This window comes from Bidens hawaiensis, unplaced genomic scaffold, assembly GCF_021521415.1.
Source record: "Bidens hawaiensis isolate Kalapana, Puna unplaced genomic scaffold, B.hawaiensis_p1.1 tig00028508_1, whole genome shotgun sequence".
Taxonomy (NCBI): Eukaryota; Viridiplantae; Streptophyta; class Magnoliopsida; order Asterales; family Asteraceae; genus Bidens; species Bidens hawaiensis.
Window position 1 is genome coordinate 237,614 of NW_027494664.1, and position 21,580 is coordinate 259,193.

Consider the following 21,580-nt stretch of genomic DNA (forward strand, 5'->3'; position numbering starts at 1 on the left):
CATGTGTACATATATAAGAAAACTAAAGGTTTTCAAAAACAAAAGATTGTCCACAAAATAATAATTTTGGGCTATGAACGAGTCACAGAAAAGAGCAAACACGATCAACGGATTTGGTTGACGATTATGTACTGTTTGTTTTGTTAGACATGACTGCATCGTTTTAAGAAAAGTAAATAGGACACACAAATGTAACAAAGTTCTATCAAAATGACATATGTCCCAAACCAACAAAGCCATTCTATATTATCATAGCATAACGCTTTAAGTTTTCTCTAAATGTACGACCTCAAATGCAAAAACAACTAAATATGGATTCAGATATTTGCCTTGTGGAGGGGGTTAGCCAATCGAAAAATTGATGTCATGCAGTGTCACTGCCATGTAGACAGTAATCAACCCAAAAATCAAGTGTTATGGAGGGTGTTAACCAATATATTTAAAAAAAATGATTGGCTGAATTCGGGGTGAACTCCCATTTTTGAGCCCTTTTGGGTGTTAAGGGAATGGCGACAATGGGAGAAAGAGGGCAATGTCCGCATTGTGCTTTGGTGTGGAGCATGACTTTCGGGTGAGGTGAAATGGTGCATGAGAAGTGACTCCCCCTCCACTTTCGCATCTCTTAGTCTTAACAAAGGTTATGCAGCTTTTAAACACATTATCATGAAGTAAAAGAAGATAAGGTGATTGTATCTCTTGACTCTTGTGAAGTGTACATTTTAAAATGATTATGATAACTTTAGACATTAAGATCAGATTATCTAGAGGTTAGACATTAAGATCATGATCAGAAAATTACATGCTTGTTTATCATTTATCACTTATTTGTTTACATACAAATAGAATTATTTAATATAGATTATATATGCATAATACTTATAACTGATCGGTTTGTTTAGTCTCTCAAATCTAGTCGAACTTGATTCGTTACTAAGCATACTTCAATTTAGGCTTGAGCTCGAGTTTGAGCCCAACTTGAGTTGAACTTTCACCGAGCCGTTTCTGAGCTAGCTAACGAGCGGCTCGACCTGTTTCCACAATTACCGTATCAAATAAGTTACCATGTCGTTATTTTGTGTGATTCTGAAAATAAATCACAAAATATGATTCCTTATATAAACGGTGGGCATATGAAAAAAATGTGCAATATATAACTTTTAATCTTACATATTGTGTGTTATTTTAAGATACACAATCATATTTTAGACATGATTTTTATGTTTTTAAGAGAAAATTAAATAAGAAAGAGACAAAGATGTTTCTTCTTCTAGACCTCATTGAAGGAGTCCATGGATGTGTACGAACTTTGACTTGTGACTTGTGCCACTCTATCGTCGTTTATATATGTTTCTTCTCTTCGATCGGGACATCACATCATGTTTAACTTAAGTCTGCCTTTTACTCTTATTATAGCGTTTCTACATGTTTCCATATTACGAAATATTATCAAAAAGTGAATATTCTGGTATTTAAAGAAGTTTCGCTCACAGTTGGACAGGGTTAAAATAAGTTTTACAAAAATGCTAACAATTGCTGCTTTCCCAAAGCGACATTTTGTGATTTTTTAAAAATGCATACATGAAGCCCTCTGCGTGACGTGGTAAACTATGCACTGGCGAATCTTAGTGTACGCCAAGGCGGGTCGTGGCCAACCCAATTTTTTCGTCAAGTACTGTAATGTTTCCTAAAAATCAAAAAAATAAAAAATAAAAATGATATGTATTGATTCCAATCAATCAAAATTATTGTTCAAAATCCTCCCGCCCGCCCATATTATGGGGGTGTTTGGCTGAGCTTATTTTTTTTTGCTTTTTGAAGGGGCAAAATGTCCAAAATACACCTCCAAAAAGCAAAAAAGCTTCAGCAAAAAAAAAATAATAATAAGCTCAGCCAAACACCCTTTATATGTTAAAGATCCGACACTTAAAATATGATTGCATAATCCATAGTTGTACATGAGTTTTTTCGTATTAATAATGAATAGTGGCTTTACTCACAAAAACGATGCAATTCTAAGTTGTGATTTAGACTTCCAATTCTTATGCTGGGTGATGAGTGGGTGTTTGGATGTTACTAATTGTTAATAATATTGTTTTTAGTTTAAATATTTATTGTATGCAATTACATTGAATTGTTTTATATTTTATAGGTTACGAGCTAAAAATGAAGTAAAAATGATTTAGTTAAGTTAAAATAATTGCATCTTAATAGTTTTTGTCATAGCTATTATATATTAATATGAGGGTACAGAATAAATAGAAAAAGAAAAGAGGCAACTTGAGTGTTCATTGAATTACATTATATTGATTTTAACTAACTGGATTAATTAAATCGTATGTTATATGTCATGTTGCACGTAGGAGAATATCACAAAACTGTTATTAGATGTGGCTACTAAATTATATCGAAGATATCCATGGTGAGCTATGGGCTTATTGCAAGTTAGAAAGAAAATAATATTGATTTAGAGGTCACTAATCGTACGAGGAAAATAAAAATGATCGCATATGGCAAACAGGAGGGGGCACGACTCTTAGGAGAGGAGAGTCGCACGAGGTTCGTAGAGCGCAAGGGAGATTAGCCTTTGGCTGATGTGCACACAAATCTTGATTATAATGCGGATCGAGTTAAAAGATCATTAAATGGTGCTCATCATATTTTTAAATTTATTACTAAAATTATTATTGAAGATGGTATAGATTAAGATTAACATGAGTGGACGAGTGGTGTGATAAATGAAGAAACTATTAGAGATTTGAACAAAGAAAAAAAACATGAACTTCAAATCTTGAATAATTTATATTTATAAAGTATATACATACGAAACATGATCAAATACATTTTATTCTTAACATAAAAACAGTGACAACCAATTTGCTGTTATCATTAAGTTTATTTTTATAGATGTTTGCTGTTATCATTAAGTTTATTTTTATAGATGTTCGCTGTTATTTTTTGTTCATACTTGCTAATTTTCGATTATGAGACGTTATAAGTATTTACTGATTTATATTTTGTAGTTATTATTAGATTTTTTCTTTTGTTGGTTTATGATATTATTTTGTTTTTAATTTTGATTCTTTTGTTATAATTTTTAAGTTTTTTTCTTTGTTATTATAAATCATTGTTTATATAGATTGATATTGTAGTTATTATTGATTCTTACATTCTCATTTTTTTATAAAATAATATTATTTTCTACGTTCTCATATTAAAAATAAAAGATATATTAACATTCTTCATAAACATACAAAATCAAAATTTCCGTTTTAACCTTTTTGTGTTTTTACGTAATAATGATCTAAATTGAAGGCCGGAATATCATTGATTGGTTGATGACAAAGTTGCTGAGTCAAAGCTGACAAGATTTGACGTTATGTGATGACAACATCTTCTTCCTTGGCCTTTCTATCTACTTCCTAGTTGGTCCAAACAGATTCGCACAAGAGTTTTATTTTTTTGTTTTTTTCTTTTTTCTGGAAAGGTCATTTTTTTTAACAAACAACAAAACATGTATATAAACAAATTGGAGCGTTGAGAAAAAAAAACTTGATTTATTTGATATCGAAAGGATAGATAGACGGAATCTTACACCATAGAGATATACTTTGCCACACGGAATTATAAATAGGCGCAATCATACACCATTAAATGGTAACTAACTCAATTTCTATACCTCAGCTATTTTTATTAACCGAAGTTGAACCATTAATTACCCTTCATAATTTATAAAAGTAAATTTTTTATCAAATACTTTTATAACATTAAGACAGAAACATTTTTGGTAAGATAAAGTTTATTTGATCCAGTCGCAAGACCAAATATTGTAGAATAAAAGGCTTTATTTATTTTTCAATCTTCACTTTTTTTTAAGAAATTCTATTAACTTATGTGCCCTACATATAAGTATTTATATATATTTTTGAAATTTATTACTTCAAATAGTTATAAACTAGTTTTGTAGACGTGAATAAGTTTTGGAGGACAACACTGCAAATAAGATACAATTTTCACAAGGATAATCAAATCAAAATGTAAAATAAACAAATGTATTGTGTGTACATATAAAAAGTAAATAGCAGTTTACTTGCAAAACACTACACTGTTTCAATGAACAATAGTCTTAAAATACATATACTTTTTTTTTTCAGTTTTATTATAATATAAACAATATGTCTATCACTCAGTTTATTTTTATTAATTTTTTTTCATACGGCTGGATTAATTTTCTTTCTTAACTTCTGAGATAAGTTCATTAAAAACGGAGTTGTATTCGTAATATTACAGTTTTTACTTTTTAGTAGTGTAAACTATAACGAGTGCCGTTACATACCAATACCTTGATGAATCGAACCAATACCGAATGGATAACATACGTGCGATGTTAGTATTATCACGATCGGTATGAGTATTCGTTTTTCGGTTTTCAACCCTTACACTATAAACAGTGTACATTTTAACCGATTTACTTTTTTATCTTTTTAGTGATTTCATTACCAAAATAAAAAATAAAAAAATTACTAATCATATGCTTTGTCATTTGGTTAACTAAAAAATCTTTCAACATTGGATTATCTTTATAAGATTTAGATGTAATTAGTCAAGATTCAAAAACATGTGTTATCAAGGAAAAAAAAAGGAACACGTGAATCATTTTTCCAACTACAAAAGCAATAAAAAAACATATTTCACCTTATGTTCTTACATTTTACATTTTACACAATAAAGAATATTGTTTCTACAATATGATTATATGAACCAACATCACACATTTTATCTAGAAAACTTCAAACTCTCATCTCTAGATTCGACCTCATGCCAATTAACCCAAAACATCAAATTTTAAGTATGACTTCATCTGATCCCAGTTTTGAAATAATTCTGAACTTAAGATTGGAATTTAGATTAACCAGGGCCGTCTCCGAGAATTTAAATACTTCGGCCAAGCCAAAATAAAAAGACCATAGACCTTAACAATAATTTTTTATTCGCTAACGTACATGAATAAAACTTTTATCGACCGATTTATTTATTAAACAGAAACCATTCTGAGCATGTAATTATCTCATAAACCATTGCAAATAACCTTATTTTTAACACCAAAAAACATATATAAGTAATATGCATAAAAAAAGTTTGTGCCCCTGAAACTTATGTGACCCGGCCGATGGTGCGGCTCACACACCCTTTGAGCCGCCCCTAAGATTAACTTTTTATTAAGATTCTGAAACAAATAGCTTAAACTTGAAATGCATATCTTTTGCAATTTCTGTGAGAGAAGATAAAATTAAAGATCTAATAGAGTGATAATCGAGTAAACAATATACGTGCCTTATCACACACCAACTTAAAATTGTGTAATCTGAACACAATCTATTTAGCTCAACTCTAAACACATGTCAAACAAGTAGACAGATTGGTGGGTAGCAATCATGTTGTTACATGTTAGTTGTATTGATGAGGTGTATAAAACATGTTAAACATGTTGATGAGTTAAACCGATTTAAATATCTCAACCCAAAACATTACTTTACTTAAATAGATCAACATGAACATGGGCTGTTTGTTAAATCTAACTCTATTAAGAGTAAAGAGTATAAGCACACAAGTAATTCACGATATGATATCAACATCCTGTAGGCTGTATGTGAAGAAAAAACAGAACGCAGGCCGGGCCTAGGCCGGTTGTGTCTACTCTGGGCTTGGATGTTGTGTTGTCCGAGATTTATTAGGCTGATTATTAATTAATATTATCATAAGTCTAAATTGTCTAATTTAAGGAGTTAAATTTAAGGATTTAATAAGTTTATTTAATTTAAAGAGTTAAATTTAAGTATTTCGTTTATTCTTAATTTGTTTAAAATTAGACTTTGAACAAATATAAGAGGATATTCGGTAGCCTCTTAAAGATTCCATAAAGAGACTATATCTAAATCAATCAAAGGTAAAATGTGTCTAGTTTATCTTTTAATGGCTTATGAAGCCTCCTTATGGTTAAACTTAGAGACACACTAAATAATTCAGATGTTACCTCTTAATCAGTCAGACTTCTTATTGATTCATTACTAGATTGCCAAACAACTCCTAAATGTCTTGAATCTGAATATGTATCTTTATTATATAGAGGGCTAGATGACGTTTATTTGAAAACCAATAATATGTTAAGAAAACTATTACAACCTCTTTATTTTAATACGTTTAAGGATATAGAGGGCTATATAAATTGACTAAAATGGATGCATATTTCAACGATTAAGTTAATATTTAGGGAAAATTCTGGACATAGTCCAAAATAAGAGAGAGAGAAAGTAGGTTCTATTCTGAAAATAGTCCTCCTAAATCTATCTCTCACGTGAGATTGGGATTCGTGATGTGAGATTTGGGTATCCTATCACAAACTGACACGTGTCCTTTCACAGATAAAGTTTCATAGAAATTTGACTTGGCCGATAGTTTTCAAGTGAAAATAGTTTTCTGAAAAACTATAGGTTTGGAATGAAAGTTGTCCGTCACGTGAGGTTTTAAAGTCACCGTTATCCGCGTTTTTTTGAAATTCATCTCCTCGGACGCATTCTAAATGAATTTCGTCTACTACGTGAAATTTCATAAAAGATGGAAAAAAACGATACTTTTTCAGTGAACTTAGTTTTGTTAGATGATTTTCAAAAAAATTTAAAAAAACGATAATTTCCCAACGAATGTAATCTCTTTAGATGATTTTTATAAAAATTTTAAAAATATGGCAAGTGTTAAGAATGTGGTGGGTGGTGGTGGATGATGGCGGTGCGTGGTGGTGGTGGATGATGGCGGTGGGTGGTGGTGGTGTTGGTTGATGATGGCGGTGGGTGGTGGTGGTTGATGATGGCGGTGGGTGGTGGTGGTTGATGATGGCGGTGAGTGGTGGTGGTGGTTGATGATGTCGGTGGGTGGTGGTGGTTGATGATGGCGGTGGGTGGTGGTGGTGGTTGATGATGGCGATGGGTGATGGTGGTTATGATGACAGTGGGTGGTGGTGGTTATGATGGCGGTGGGTGGTGAATGATGGCGGTGGGTGGATAAAAAAACTTTTTCTAATATATATTCTTTTTATGCAAAAACAGATAAGTTTCATCAAAAAACCATCGAATTAAAATACTTTGTAACATAATCTATCTTTTTTGACAACACGTCTTTTTATGCAAAAATAGACGAAATTCATTTGAAATGCGTCCGAGGAGATGCATTTCAAAAAAACGCGAAAATCATCTTTTTCGAAACCTCACGTGACGGACAACTTTCATTCCAAACCTATGGTTTTTCAGAAAACTATTTTCACTTGAAAACTATCGGCCAAGTCAAATTTCTATGAAACTTTATCTGTGAAAGGACACGTGTCAGTTTGTGATAGGATACCCAAATCTCACGTCACGAATCCCAATCTCACGTGGGAGATAGATTTGAGAGGACTATTTTCAGAATGGAACCTACTTTGGACTATTTTCAATCTCTCTCTCTTATTTTGGACTATGTCCAGAATTTTCCCTAATATTTATTGTAACAATATAATATGTACACACTTTTCATGTGATGTAAAGCACGGTAATACTCAAATGACTTAAGACAATAACAATAAATCCTAGCCCACTATTAGTAAATAATCAAGAAATAAAATAGGTAACTAAATATCCACCAAATAATAAAGACATAAACTTGATCTTGAACTCAAATAAGGCTTACCTCGTATCCTATTCTAAACTTTTTTTCACGCGGTTTGTAGGTATGTTGGGATCGGCTTAATGCATGCGTTGGATGCTCCCACATCACAACTAGCAATTTTACAATCTAATTCTACGTTTTATGTTACTATGCGGGACGATGAATTTATCTAGCATCTTAATTCTCTATTATACAAGACTTAACCCGTGGGATACACATTTGTTTGCATTTTAAAAGTTTCTAAATAAGTCGTTTTCTTTGTTACCAAAATTAATTTCCGGAACAAGACTTTGTTGCATTCATTGTAGGGTCTCTCTTTACCGTTAGGTAATTAAATTTTAGGGGTTCAAGCTAGTAACATTACAAAAAGTTAAAGAATTAGCGGAAACATTATAACTGTCACCGTTAATGCTCACAATCCACGTGACTTTATATCCGGTGTTGGCAATCCGGATTTTTAGCTGCGACAATTGTCTCCGCCATTGCTCTTAAACTTTATAGTGTAATTAAGTATCTAACATTTATCTCAGTGTAACATTAAATTAAATATAGTTAGTTATATCTCTTTTAATTTGTTAAAAATATATATTATTCACATATACTTTGCAGTAAATCTGCTAGGAAAAAATAGTTTTCTAAATTTTAAATAACGATTTTTTTTATAAAAAAATTAGAAGTTAATTAGCGTGTATATAATGAAATCAAGCTAAATAAGTAAAACAAAATCAATCAATAATAATAATAAAATAATCTAAAAACTTATCTAGATTTCAAAGTTATCTACTTTCCATAAAATATTTCGCTGGAAAATACTTACTCGTCTCCCGCCATATTATCACAATAAACAAACCCTTTAGTATATTCACGAATTTAACTAGGTTAAAATTTTCAAACCCACAACTGGATAAACAAAACAATCACTATGGGTGATGCCACCACCGTCACCACCACTATCACCACCGGTGGCAACGGCATCAAACGCATCACTCCTACATGTAGGGGTATGGTACTAAAACCCGGTTCTACGACCCTAAATTTATTATATTTGGCTTATTTCATTACATGGACTAATACGATGTTATTGGGCCGAGGGGGTTTTGTGGAGGTAACCCTAACTGGGCTAGGCCCATTAGGGTACCATGATGGTGGCCATGAGACTCTATATAAGGAGGTCTCCACCTCCTTATCATAGGTCATGCTCAGTAGGAGCCACCACCACTTTTTATGTCTGTGAACAAGAAATCCTCGGGATATCTTAGCAGTCACCTCCACACCCCCAGAAAAGCCATCGCAGGTCTCACAGTTGCAGGTCACCGGCGCAGTCGCAGAAGAAGAATAAGATCGAGACGTGGTTCGTTCATCTCGAAAATCCGTGGAAGCATCGTCATGGATCAGGTTAGATTCGTTTCGTGTTTCGACACTACACAAGTAATATAATATAATATATATATATATACTTTATGTTTTATATATTTTTTGGGTATTTAAGTTTGGATTTTTATTTAAGAATTTGAATATATGCAGAAAACATGTGTTGGAGTGCCACAATGGGTTAAAGTTATGATTGACATCATGCAATATCAAGATTTGCAAGATTCATTCAAACACTAAAGACCATAAGGTGGATCGGTTTTGTATCAATTGTGTTGCATCTTTTTGTAGTCAATCTTGTTTGGATCATCAAGACCATGATCACATCAAGGTATTGATTAGCAATGAATTTAATTGGTACATAAATTATTTAACGAGTCAATTCGAGTTATGTTATAGTATAAATTTATTGTGTTGTATCGTTCGAATAGTGCTATATATGTTGATCGATTTTGATCGAGCTAGTCATCTCGTATAAGCAGTTGGGTTAAAGGTAGCTTGTTAGTTGAGACTCGATCACGTTAATGAAGTTACATAAATGATTTTCTTTTTGTATATTGGTAGTTTGGTGCTATGTTATTTATGAGAGTTCTATATTATGTATTGTTTTTAACTTGTTATTTGATACTTGTATGAAAAAAGTACAAACAACATGATAAAGAATTAATTATTCGTTAAACGATTGAATTAAGTGACATTGATTTGTGTTACAATATATAAAACCTTTTATGTTATACCATTAGAATAATGGTAATATGATTGTTCAACTAATTCGTTGTTCACATTTCGCTTGTTCGATTTTTCTTGAGCTAGCTAGTTAGCTTGTATAAAAATTCGGGTTGAAGGTAGCTCCTTTGTGACTACTCGAAAGAATTTGATCACATACTTTATTTTTCTTTTTGTATATTAGATACTCGTATGAAAACACACAAAATAATCAAAACTAAAAAAACGAGCGAACTGAATGTGGCACAAGTTGTGGCATGATTCGTAAAATTCAAGCCGAGTTGAAAGTTGATCAGCTTGTGAATTATGAAGTAGATTATAAACTTACATGAATGGTGACACTAACGGTTGATGAATTATGAAGATTCGTAGGTATGTATATAATGCTGTGATAAAGCGACCGGATATTCAGAAATACTTTGATTGTTCAGGCATTCAGGTTAGTAATCATGTAACTTGATAAAAAGTTTATTATTGCATAGATAAAACAAAGGATAATTAAATCCAGGGTTATCAAACAAACAAAAACAAGGTGTTGTTCTTGAAGGGAAGAAAGGATAATCAACATGTAAAAGAGCAACAACAAAACATGAAGGATCCTTGTTGTAATATTTGCAACCAGAGTTTGTTAGATGCCTCTTACTGCAGTATCCAATGCAAGGTAAACTACTATACATGTCATAGGTTTAGGTCATGTTTAACCCATTTTTTAGTTGCAACTCAAAGTATTTTAGTATCATTTTTATTTCCAAATTTTTAAGGCAAATTGGATTTTAACAATCTCACATTTTAACAATTGGTTGATAATAATCCTATATCAGAAAATAGCTAAAATGAGTCCCCCATTCACACTAATTGTTTTCATTAGACCTATGTTAAAATAAACTTAACTCCGTTAAGTTTTTTCCAAATTGAAAGCTAATGTTTTAGGGATTTTGATCGGAATGAAAATACGAGTCGATTGATGTAAAACTTATCTCGATATGCTGCTCCAAACGACGAAACGGTGTTTCAATTCGGTTGTTTAAACTTCCAATTAACAAAAATCAAGCTGTTTGGATCACCATTTCGAGGTAAGTTTTACATCAGTCCACTCATATCCTCATTCCGATATACAAAAAAATTTGCATATTGTAACGTAAACCACCACATAATCGGGTTCCACATCATATTCTGTACTTAAAAACACTCATTTTTTAAACACCAAACCTCCCTAAACCTACTTTAAAAATTATAATATTATTAAACATGTAAGTGAGAGAGGGGACCAACAAACCAAGTCCGTCACAGGTTCGGGATTACAGACTTGGGGTGGATGAGGTGTTTCGGTTGAGCGCTACAATGCTTGTGTTTGAAATGGTGAAAGTATGTGGAATCCGGACGCATCCAAGTTGGATACCTTGTGGATGCTCTAACACGAAATTTTAGATTTTTTTAAAGTACTATGTGAAATAATTTTATTGAAACATATTGAGATCTTGTCAACCAGCTAACCCATCGAGTTTGAGCTCATGTGTGTGACACGGTTTTCATGTTCATGATCTTATTCGACTCCCAACCAAACCCGAAAATGGTGGTAGCAATGCTTCACCATCTAGCACAACATCCTAATTTTCCTATATATATATAAATCTATTTATTCAAATATGACAGGTTTTTGCAATAACAAGTGAAAACAAAGAAGGTGCTGCAGTTGATGGCAATGGGTTGCATAATGCAAGTGAAGAACCTACCTTAACACCTTGCAAGAATAAAAGAAGAAAAGGGTTTCCGTATAGGGCACCATTATTTTAATAAATGTAATTCTTATTAACCGATGATAAACGTGTGTTCTATGTTATGACTTATCTCAGACTTGATATGTTACATCGTTTATTTTAGTTGAGCAGTTGAGTCACTTATTAAAATAACTATTTTATTAAAGGGTTGTTATTTGGACACCACCTCAAAACTTAGACACCAGCTCGGTATTATCTATACGGGTCATATAGGCTTATACCACTCATATCAATCCACGATACAACTGATGTCACGGGTTTGCAGACTTGTCGGGGTGGGTTGTATTGATATGAGTTGTATATGAGATGATTTTTCGGACAATATAGAGTGATAATTTTGAAACACTACAATATGATATTTCGATATGTTTTACGCAGTGTTTTAAATACCGGCTCAAACAGGACGGTTAAACCGGATTTCACACAGCAGACCGGTATTTAAAGTCCGGTATTTTTGGCCGGTTTGCTAGAACATCGTACCGGCGGTTTTTGTCTAAAATACTGGTTTTTACCGCCAAGCCGGTTTTATGTCCGAGAAATTTTTTATATTTGCGGCTCATATATTTCAAAATTACTTTTAACCCAACAATTTACATTCAAACGTGTAAACTTTAGGACTATTTTATTAAAAATTGAATGCTTTGCATTAATTTTTTAATATGGATTAACTTTTAGAATATTTTTTGTTATGAAATCATTTACTTTTGGGTTATTTTTGGATTGAAAATACATTTATAGGAAATTATAAAGTAAACTATTCAACCGGCTGAACCTTCCGGTATAACCCTGTTCAACTGCTTGCACCATTTTTTAGTTCAATCCGGTATAAGTAAAATACCGATTTTTAAAACATTGAGTTTTACGTAATTTCCCGTTTTAAAAGTATAAGCTTCCCTTAAAATATTAAATACTATGAAAAATTTACTCATGAACAGTTAACTTTTACTTTAATTGTTAAAACTCAAATGCAATCTCGTTACAATGAGAAACTTTGTCTTCCCTAATTACATCATATATACATGTCAATGGTGTGATTTCTTAAAACTATTCTAAGTAGATGCCACATCATATACCATGTCATAACGGACAACCAGAATCACTGTCTGATTAAATGAGATTGCTCTTAGTTGGCATCGTAAGTGAAAGTTGACAGTGTTATCGGTCAAGTGGCCAATATAACTTATAATCGGCAAATGAGTAGTTTTGATTCGAAAAGTCAATTTGAAAAGTAATATATATGTGTGCGTGTGTGTAAATCATTAAGTATATTTTTTTCCTGTTGATCTTTAGTGAAGAAGGAAGTAACAATAGTGAGGAAAAAAGTAGAAGAAGTCGAGAGAGAAGCACAGTCTGCAAGGGAACAAGCACGAGCAGCAAGGGAAGAAGTAGAAGTAGCCAAGAGGGAATCAGAATCTCAAAAGTTACAAATAGACACATTAAGCAGACAACGAGATTGGTATAAGAGTATGAGCTCGACCGGTCGAGTATAAAGTGACTCAGGTTGTGTTGTGTGTGAGAATCAAAATTTAAGTTTACATGTTTATAATTTGTAAATTGTAAGCTTGTTGTATACTTGTACTTTTTTTTTTCTTTTTAACAATGAATAGTTGATTTGCTTAAATAATTTACAAAACGAGCTTAGGAGATTAACAACGTTGTAGTGTCTAAACCTGACAAAGTTACATTGTCATGTCCGGGTAATAATCTAATATGACACATTGACAAAGATCAAACTAAAGTTTACAGTGATATAAAATGTCACATTTTAACCAATATGCTTATGTGCCAACACTGGGTATGTGCATCCCATAACATTTACATTGGTTAAAAAAAATCAACTTGGGATATATAGCTATGTGTTACGGTTCACAATCGCATGCAGCATACCATCAAAATTTTATATTTTTAGCTTTGGAGAATAGTTACAACTATGTCGTATATGTGACATTACATATAGTTGTTAGCCCACTTTTTAGAAACTCATTTATTAGGCTCATGCCCTGACACTTCTGACTACCCGAGCCTCCCGAGGCAATGGTTATACAGGAGATGCCCTTGAGGCATAGGATAGATTTTGTGCATCGCGATGGTGCAAATATAAATTTTGAGATTATACGTTATCTATAATTAAAGTCATAAATAGAGCTTGTTTATATCTAAATTTTGGGTACATGATTACTGAAAACTATGTGATTTTGTTAAAAGGAAATCAACGTGAGGGTCGCCATTGCCATTCGCAAACTCTCAATGGAATGTCGAGTCGTCTAAAAAGTCTATAGTTCTTCGTAAGGTATAAGAACACGTAGCCAATGACGACTAGGAGTCATGATAACTCTCCACATTAAGGTTTTAGAAGGGAGATCATCAAAGGCAATACCGACCTCTCAGTTATAGGCATATACATGTATTTTGTTATGTTTGTAACACGAACTAATAGTTGTTTAATTTGCAACACTCTTTCAACTCAAATATTTATTTGCAACATATACAATGCTTCCTCCAGCTGCTTTTGTTTATATTGATGTGGCGATGTTTCATACGAAAATAGAATTGTGTGACATTTGGCATTACAAATGATGGTGAAAGAACAATTCTAGGAAACTATGTCGGTTATTGGTAATTTTAAATCTCAACCATTAATTAACATGATCCAGTCGTTATGATTTATTCCTATTCTTCCTAGAAAACTACTTATTCTTAGGATAACCCTTCCATATATATATATATATATATATATATATATATATATATACACACACATATATACAGTGGCGAAACTTGGACTGAGGCACCGGGGGGGGGGGGGGGGGGCTCAAATTTCGGCCGTGAAAGGCTAAACTTACACTACACATAAAAATTTCTGGCCGAAAACGAGTAAATTTACACTACTGCGCAAAGGTCGGGGCCACCCCAGGCCTCAATGAAGCTTCGCCCCTGTATATATATATATATATATATATATATATATATATATATATATATATATATATATATATAAACACAAAGAATTCATTAATTTAATTTACCTTCATCTTCAAGTTCAAAAGGAATGTTATACTTAGAATATGTAATCATATTACATTTTTGTAGGGTTTTGTCAAATCTTCCAAACTCGCGTAAACCCGACTAGGTCATTTTGTGGCACCTTATTATGTTTTTTTTTTAAATTCTTGTTCCAAAACTGACTTAATGTCAATTTTTTGTTTTTTGTTTTAATCCGGTGTCGTAACGATCGTGACAAAAACTGACCGAACTCGCGTAAACTCAACGAGTTTTGTTTTAGTTCCAATTCAGTAACGAATGTAACGAAATTGACAGAATGTTGATTTTGTTTTAGTTTCGGTATCGTAACGAACATGACGAGTTTTACTGACCGATACAACCACCAAATTCGCGTAGCTGACCACTTAAACACTGGGTATCGACAATGGTCGGGTTTTACCAATGACTGAGTTTACCGATCGACGCCACCCATTGGTGCACCTCAACTTTTTTAATTTCTTCTGTTTTACTTCCGGTACAATAACGCATGTAACCGAAACCGACCCGCGTAAACGCTTTGGATCGATAATTTTTGGGTTGGTAAAAAACTAGTTAATTATAAACAGTAACACATCTCCAACTCACTTCCCTTAAAGCACTCTCTAGCAAGCGTAAAAGGTAAAAGCCTCTTTGACACATGATGATCACATGCGTGTCATGATCTATGCAGTCGATATGGCCGATATATCACCGATATGTCGGTGATATATCAGTATCGGTCATTGGCAATATATGAATCGGAATATTGGTACCGATAATATCAATGATATTGACCGATATTTGATCGATATTTGACTAATATTTGACAGATATATCACCGATATTCCCGATATTAGTGTTTTAAGTCTTAATTATCAACTTTTACTGTTCAATGTTATTGTTTTAAGTCTTAATCAATTCTTACTTTACTATGATTGTTAGTGTTTTGCAATTTGCAAAAGGTTAATTTGTTAATGATAGAAGACTATACTGAAATATTAGTGTTAAATTGCTATATATATGAATTTTACATGGTATTAAAATTAATGATACCTTACCGTTATCTCACTGCGATAACCGATAATCTCAGATATCGATCCTTGACCGATATCCGATATTTTTCCACATTAACTGCTTAGGTCATGATACTCCCTTTCACCTTGTCCGTTTCACCCCAACGATGAAGGATGGATATAGACTATTTTTAAAGCCCCCGCCTTTAGAGGAGATAAATCCCTAGAGGCCCTATGGTGCAATTAGCATTATAGGGTATTGCCTTGATGAGAAGTGTCATTACACAAGTGTATGCGTCCTTATATAAAGATGGGCCGAAAGTAAAAAAGAAAAAAGTTTTATGTAAATTTATTGCGTGTAATGGGTTGTTGATGAGCTGGAAATTAATAAGAATATTTGTAGGGTTGGATGTGAAGTTAAGGTTTTAAAGGCCGGATTTGTAATAATATTATATAGCACGTGGCAATTAAGGACGCCAAAAACCACACTTAGCATTGAAGATAGTCTTAGAGACGTAGTGTGATCAATCATTCTATATCTTTAGTAGTGGAAAAGTTTGTCCAGTCTTTCACACTCCTGAAAACCTATCAATAACTTTTGTTATAACTAAGGTTTCACTAAATACGTTTGTATTATTAAAAAGAGCTTCTGTTTTACTCACGTTAGTTTTTTTTGTCTGTATTCAAAAGTTATTCTTTGAGAATAGTAAAACAACATTTCTATAACAAATTAGTTGTTTTACAAATGATCAAGTGGTTATTAAACAAAGTTCAACAGCAACCTCACACAATATGTATATTATTGTTATTTGTTTACATATTGAAATTTTGCAGGTTTATGTGTGTGTGTATATACATGTGCATGCATATGTGTATGACTCATAAGTTAGCTAGAGAATGAAACTATATTCTCTAAAAATGTTACAACAGCTTTCTCTCTTTCGTTTCCAGTATTAATATCTTTGATTTTCTCCTTCTTTTCGTTTCTACCGCAGACTCTAACGTCTATGTTCAATGCTCTCAACTCAACTTCACCTCAACAACACCTTTTGAGTCGAATGTCAACTCGCTACTCAGTTCCTTAATCGACTCGACCTCTGTCTACAACTTCAACAAATATGAAATCTCCCCACAAAATGACGGTGTTTATGGACTCTTCCAATGTAGAGGAGACCTTAGCTCTCCCGATTGCAAAGGTTGTGTTGCTAACGCTATAAGTCAACTCAAGTCAATTTGTCCTATGTCCACAGGTGGTGAAATACAGTTAGATAGGTGTTATGTAAAGTATGATAATACATCGTTTTTTGGGGGGCAGGACAAGGCTGAAGCGTGTAGGAGATGTGGCCCTACGATTGGCTATAATTCTGATATTTTGAACCGTATAGAGATTGCGTTGGCACATCTAGTTAATGGGAATAGTGAATTTTTTCGTGCGGGTGATTTTGGGAGCATACAGGGTGTGGCACAATGCGTACAAGATTTGAGTTTAAGCGATTGTCAAGATTGTCTTTTAGAGGCAAGTGGACGATTAAGATCAGAGAGTGAGACATCGGCCTGGGCTGATATGTACCTGGGAAAATGCTATATCCAATATGCTGATCAGGGTAAGATTATGTGTAGTGGTTTAACTAAAAATAGAAAAGCATCTTATGACGTAGGCATGGGGACTCTTACATTTCCCTCAAAAACACGTACTGATTAAAATAAAATCAAATTATTATTATTATTATTATGAATTAAGTTTATTTTAGTAGATGTGGTTTGGTCAACTACGCAACTTTGGTACTTTTTTTTTATTTTGTGCAAATAGCTACCCCGGTTTCAAAAAATTTGAATTTTTAGTACTTTGTTCTAACCTCGTCTGTTTTTCCGTTAATTAAGGGATAATTTGGTAACTTCGTTATATTCTTTGTTTTTTTCTTTTCTTTAAACGTTTATATCTTGTAAACCCTAAATCCCTAAATATCGTAAAAATTCAAACCTTATGATGATATGGAGAAAGGGTTTGAGGATTTAGGATTTGGATTTTGATGTTTTGATTGTGGATTTGGGTTTTACAAGATATAAGCGTTTAAAAGAAAAGAAAATAACGAAGTTACCAAATTATCTTTGACTTAACGGAAAAAATAGACGAGGTTAGAAAAAAAAGTACTAAAAATGCAAGTTTTTTAAAACTTAGGTAGTCATTTGCAAAAAAATAAAAAACATGTTATAAAGTTGCGTAGTTTACCAAGCCACAGATGCTAAAATGTGACTTAACTCTATTATTATTATTATTATTATTATTATTATTATGTTAAAACGTATGGTTTGATTGGTTAGAAATAAGCATGGCCCCACAAATCTGCAACCTAAGCCCTCACACCTGTCAGCCCCATATGGACCACCTTTCCCCTTTCGGCGCCCTCCATCCCCCCACCCATAAGACCCCTCGCTATGGGGTAGCTTTTTGGAGATGGCGGCGCTAATGGGCGTTGAACACCAACAAGGGGCGCCTTTCGCGATGGGCGCCGAAGAAGAAAATGGGTGGGCCCCCCTCTCCAACAACTCTCTCCATCTCACACACACACATAAATATATATATATATATATATATATATATATATATAAATGAGCGTCTTTGGGGCATTAAACCATAGCAAGACATTATTGGTTAATGCTTCAATGCCCCCGGTACTTACTTGGCGCTGATGTGTCACGATGGGGGGCTTCGAAGCCCCCTACCGTAGAGGATAATCTAATAGTGTTTAACGCTCTAACCAAATAATGAGATATGAGGCGCTATATATTCCACCACAGTTGGTCTAGGTATATGCTGTGGTGGCAGTTAGCAGTAATATATTATCATATTTTTTTTAAGTTTACATATAAAGTTTGTGTGAACTAATGTAGGTAATGGAAATCTTGGAAATAACGATAACTATGCTCCCTGTAGAAGGGATAGCGGAGGGCTCACAACCAACGATGTACTCCAGTATTCTCTAAATGCTTTCTCTATTGTGTTGACGGCACTTGTGACTTATTTAGGCAACCAAAGAGGTACATTACTTACACGATTTATCGTATAAATTAAGAGAATTATTAATAATGATGCGCAAAAATATTACTTTCCGGATCTTAAAATGAATTATCAAAGCTTAAAATAATTATGTTTTTCCCATCATAAGTTACGATTTTCTACGATATCAATGGTTCACTGTTTTTATTTTATCACACTTTTTTATTTTGCAATCTAAGAATAATCATTATATTTTAGTAAAACCTAATGACTATATATATATATATATAATCAGGATCATGAGAGAACTTTTTTGAAATTGTGAACTATAAGAACTATTTTGAACCACAACAAACCCAAAATAAAAAAAATCATAAAATAAAAAAAACACAAAAATGAAAAAAATAAAAAAACCAAAATTCTTATTTTATCATCCCGGTTTCATAAAAAAAACTCGGTTTAGCTAAATTATATACATGTATGTATAATATATACATATATGTACATTTACATGTTTTTTTAAAACACATATGTATAATTTAAGATAAATGATACTGTAAATATGTTTATTTTACGTAACTAAGAATTAAATAAATTATACATATGTGTATAATACGACGTTTTTTTAATGAAACCGAAATGGAATATAAGAATTTTGGTTTTTTTACTTTTTTAAATTTTTGTTATTTTTTGTTTTATGATTTTTTTTAAATATTTTTTTAAATGTGTTTTTAGTGGTTCAAAATGGTTCTCAAAGTTCTCAATTTACAAAGGGTTATCTTAGGATCATTACCCTATATATATATATATATATATATATATTTGTAGCACTTTACATTAGAGCATTCATAATAAAGAGTTTTTAAGGGTTGTTTTTTTCTTCTTTTTATGTCATCATTTCTTACCCATTGTAAGCATCATTTTTGTAACCTGTATTTATAAAAAGTTCCTGGGTAAAAATTACTTTTAAAAAAATGAGATGAAGGTGGGGTCTGGTGGGGGGTTTGGGGTGTTTAAGATGGTGATGATGTGACAATGTTGTTGGGTGTTTTTAGAATTCCTTATTAAGTCAAGGACGGCCATAAGGCTTGATCTAGTGGCAAATAGGTATCATAGTATCATTTGGAGACATGTTTAATTCTATATTTATACAAAAGTTTTTTACACAACTCAAATTATAACCAAGTAAGCTTATCAAAAAATTAATTTGTTTAATCCCAACAAATACTCCTTCTATTGAAGACCAAAAAAAATTTTCGTCTTTGGCCTAAATTTTTTTTTGCGTTCTCGGAGCCGGCCCCGTAATAAGTGAGGGTATTTTTTAAGAATTATATGTTTATGAGTGACAGCTGATTAAGTGTGTTTGTTAATATTTTTACTTTTCTAAGAATTAAATGTTCATCATTTACACTATGTTTCTTCTGTTTACAACTTTTGTTAATCCAGTACAAGATGTGAAAGTAGATGTCAATGAAAGGCTAAAAATTGTCATAAAAACGGCTGCGGAAAAGTCCGAGATAACAGTCGATAAAAGAGTCGAGATAAAAGCCGTGGAAGAGGTGGAAAAAGCGTTTAATAATAAAATTTCTCAGGTTTGCTCATGCTATCCTCCTTATGCACACATGCCGGGGCCGCCTCCATGTTCTTACATGCCATGTTAGAACGAATTCAAGCAAGCCAAAGTCCCACCTTTTACTCAGCACTCGTTTTATTATTTGAATCTAAGTGTAAATTCACCTTGGTGAATAATTCTCATAGTTTATGTTGTATCCTTCTATCTTCATCCATCTAAGTATTTGGAAATATTTGTGTAAACAAATCAAACGAATACGAGTGAGGCATGTTGGTGTTCATATTATTGTGTTTGATTGATTAATGTTAACCAAATATTGTAAACGGCAGAGCATGAACAATTAAACGAACATATTTTCATGTATGTGTTCGTTTATCTATGTTGGTTAATGGTATAAATGAACCTTTTATATAACTAATAGTATAGATGGACCATAAAATGAGGACGCCGACTCTCAAGAATATTTTATTAAAAGTTTGAATTATATATATATATATATGTGTATATATATATAATTATAATTATGAAAACCTACTATAAGTTAATATCTTTTGAACAAGAAACTTACACACTCTCTACATTACTATGTAAATTACACTTTTTATGCATAGGGGACTTGAACCCTCCTTCCATTGAATGCAAAGGCTTATCCAACTCCTTCGTACCGCTAGATCAAAGGTCCTTTTGTTTATCAGTATTTGTTATCATACACGTGAAGCTAACAATTAACATACAAAAATCTTGTCATGGTCTAACATGACTTTGTATAATGTAAATCAACTTATTAAAGCATGACAAGGCTCATTTAACGACCAATTCGTGTAGTTATCTTCATACACTGGTCACTGAGACCTACATGATTTGTTATGCCTTGCCGTGGCTTTCATGAAATCGAAAACAACTCAGTAACACATGACATTGTCCACAAACACACATTAACTACCCATTAATGTACTAATCATCATACACATGTCACTAACGCCAAAAGGACTTGTGACAATTTCTGTCACAATCTTTTCTGTCAAAATGATTCTTTCACAAAACCTTTACAATGTATTTTTGACAATAGACATCACGACCATTTTGGCGTAACAATATGTAATGTCATAAAAACAACTCTATGGCAATGCACTTTTTCACTGCAAAATTTGAGTCTGTCACAATAGTACCTAGATAGCGACAAATATATTTGCAACGGAACCTAACCGTTAAAAGCATAGGTGTTTGTTGTGTTCCCAACGGTTAACCGTCGGCTAAAAGAAATTAAGATGGAAACCGGATTAGAAATTTAGAGAGATAACCAGTATATTAATTCATATTTTCATTCATAAACATTTAACAAAACAATAATGCCTTTATATAGGCTTACAAACATGTAGAAGAAAACGTTCAGATGCCTAACTAA

The 21,580-nt window shown here is 32.6% G+C and overlaps 1 pseudogene; it reads left to right on the top strand.

Annotated features, from left to right (window-relative positions):
- Positions 1-16,567: 16,567 nt before the first annotated feature.
- LOC143577312 (plasmodesmata-located protein 6-like) lies at positions 16,568-21,580 on the top strand (annotated as a pseudogene).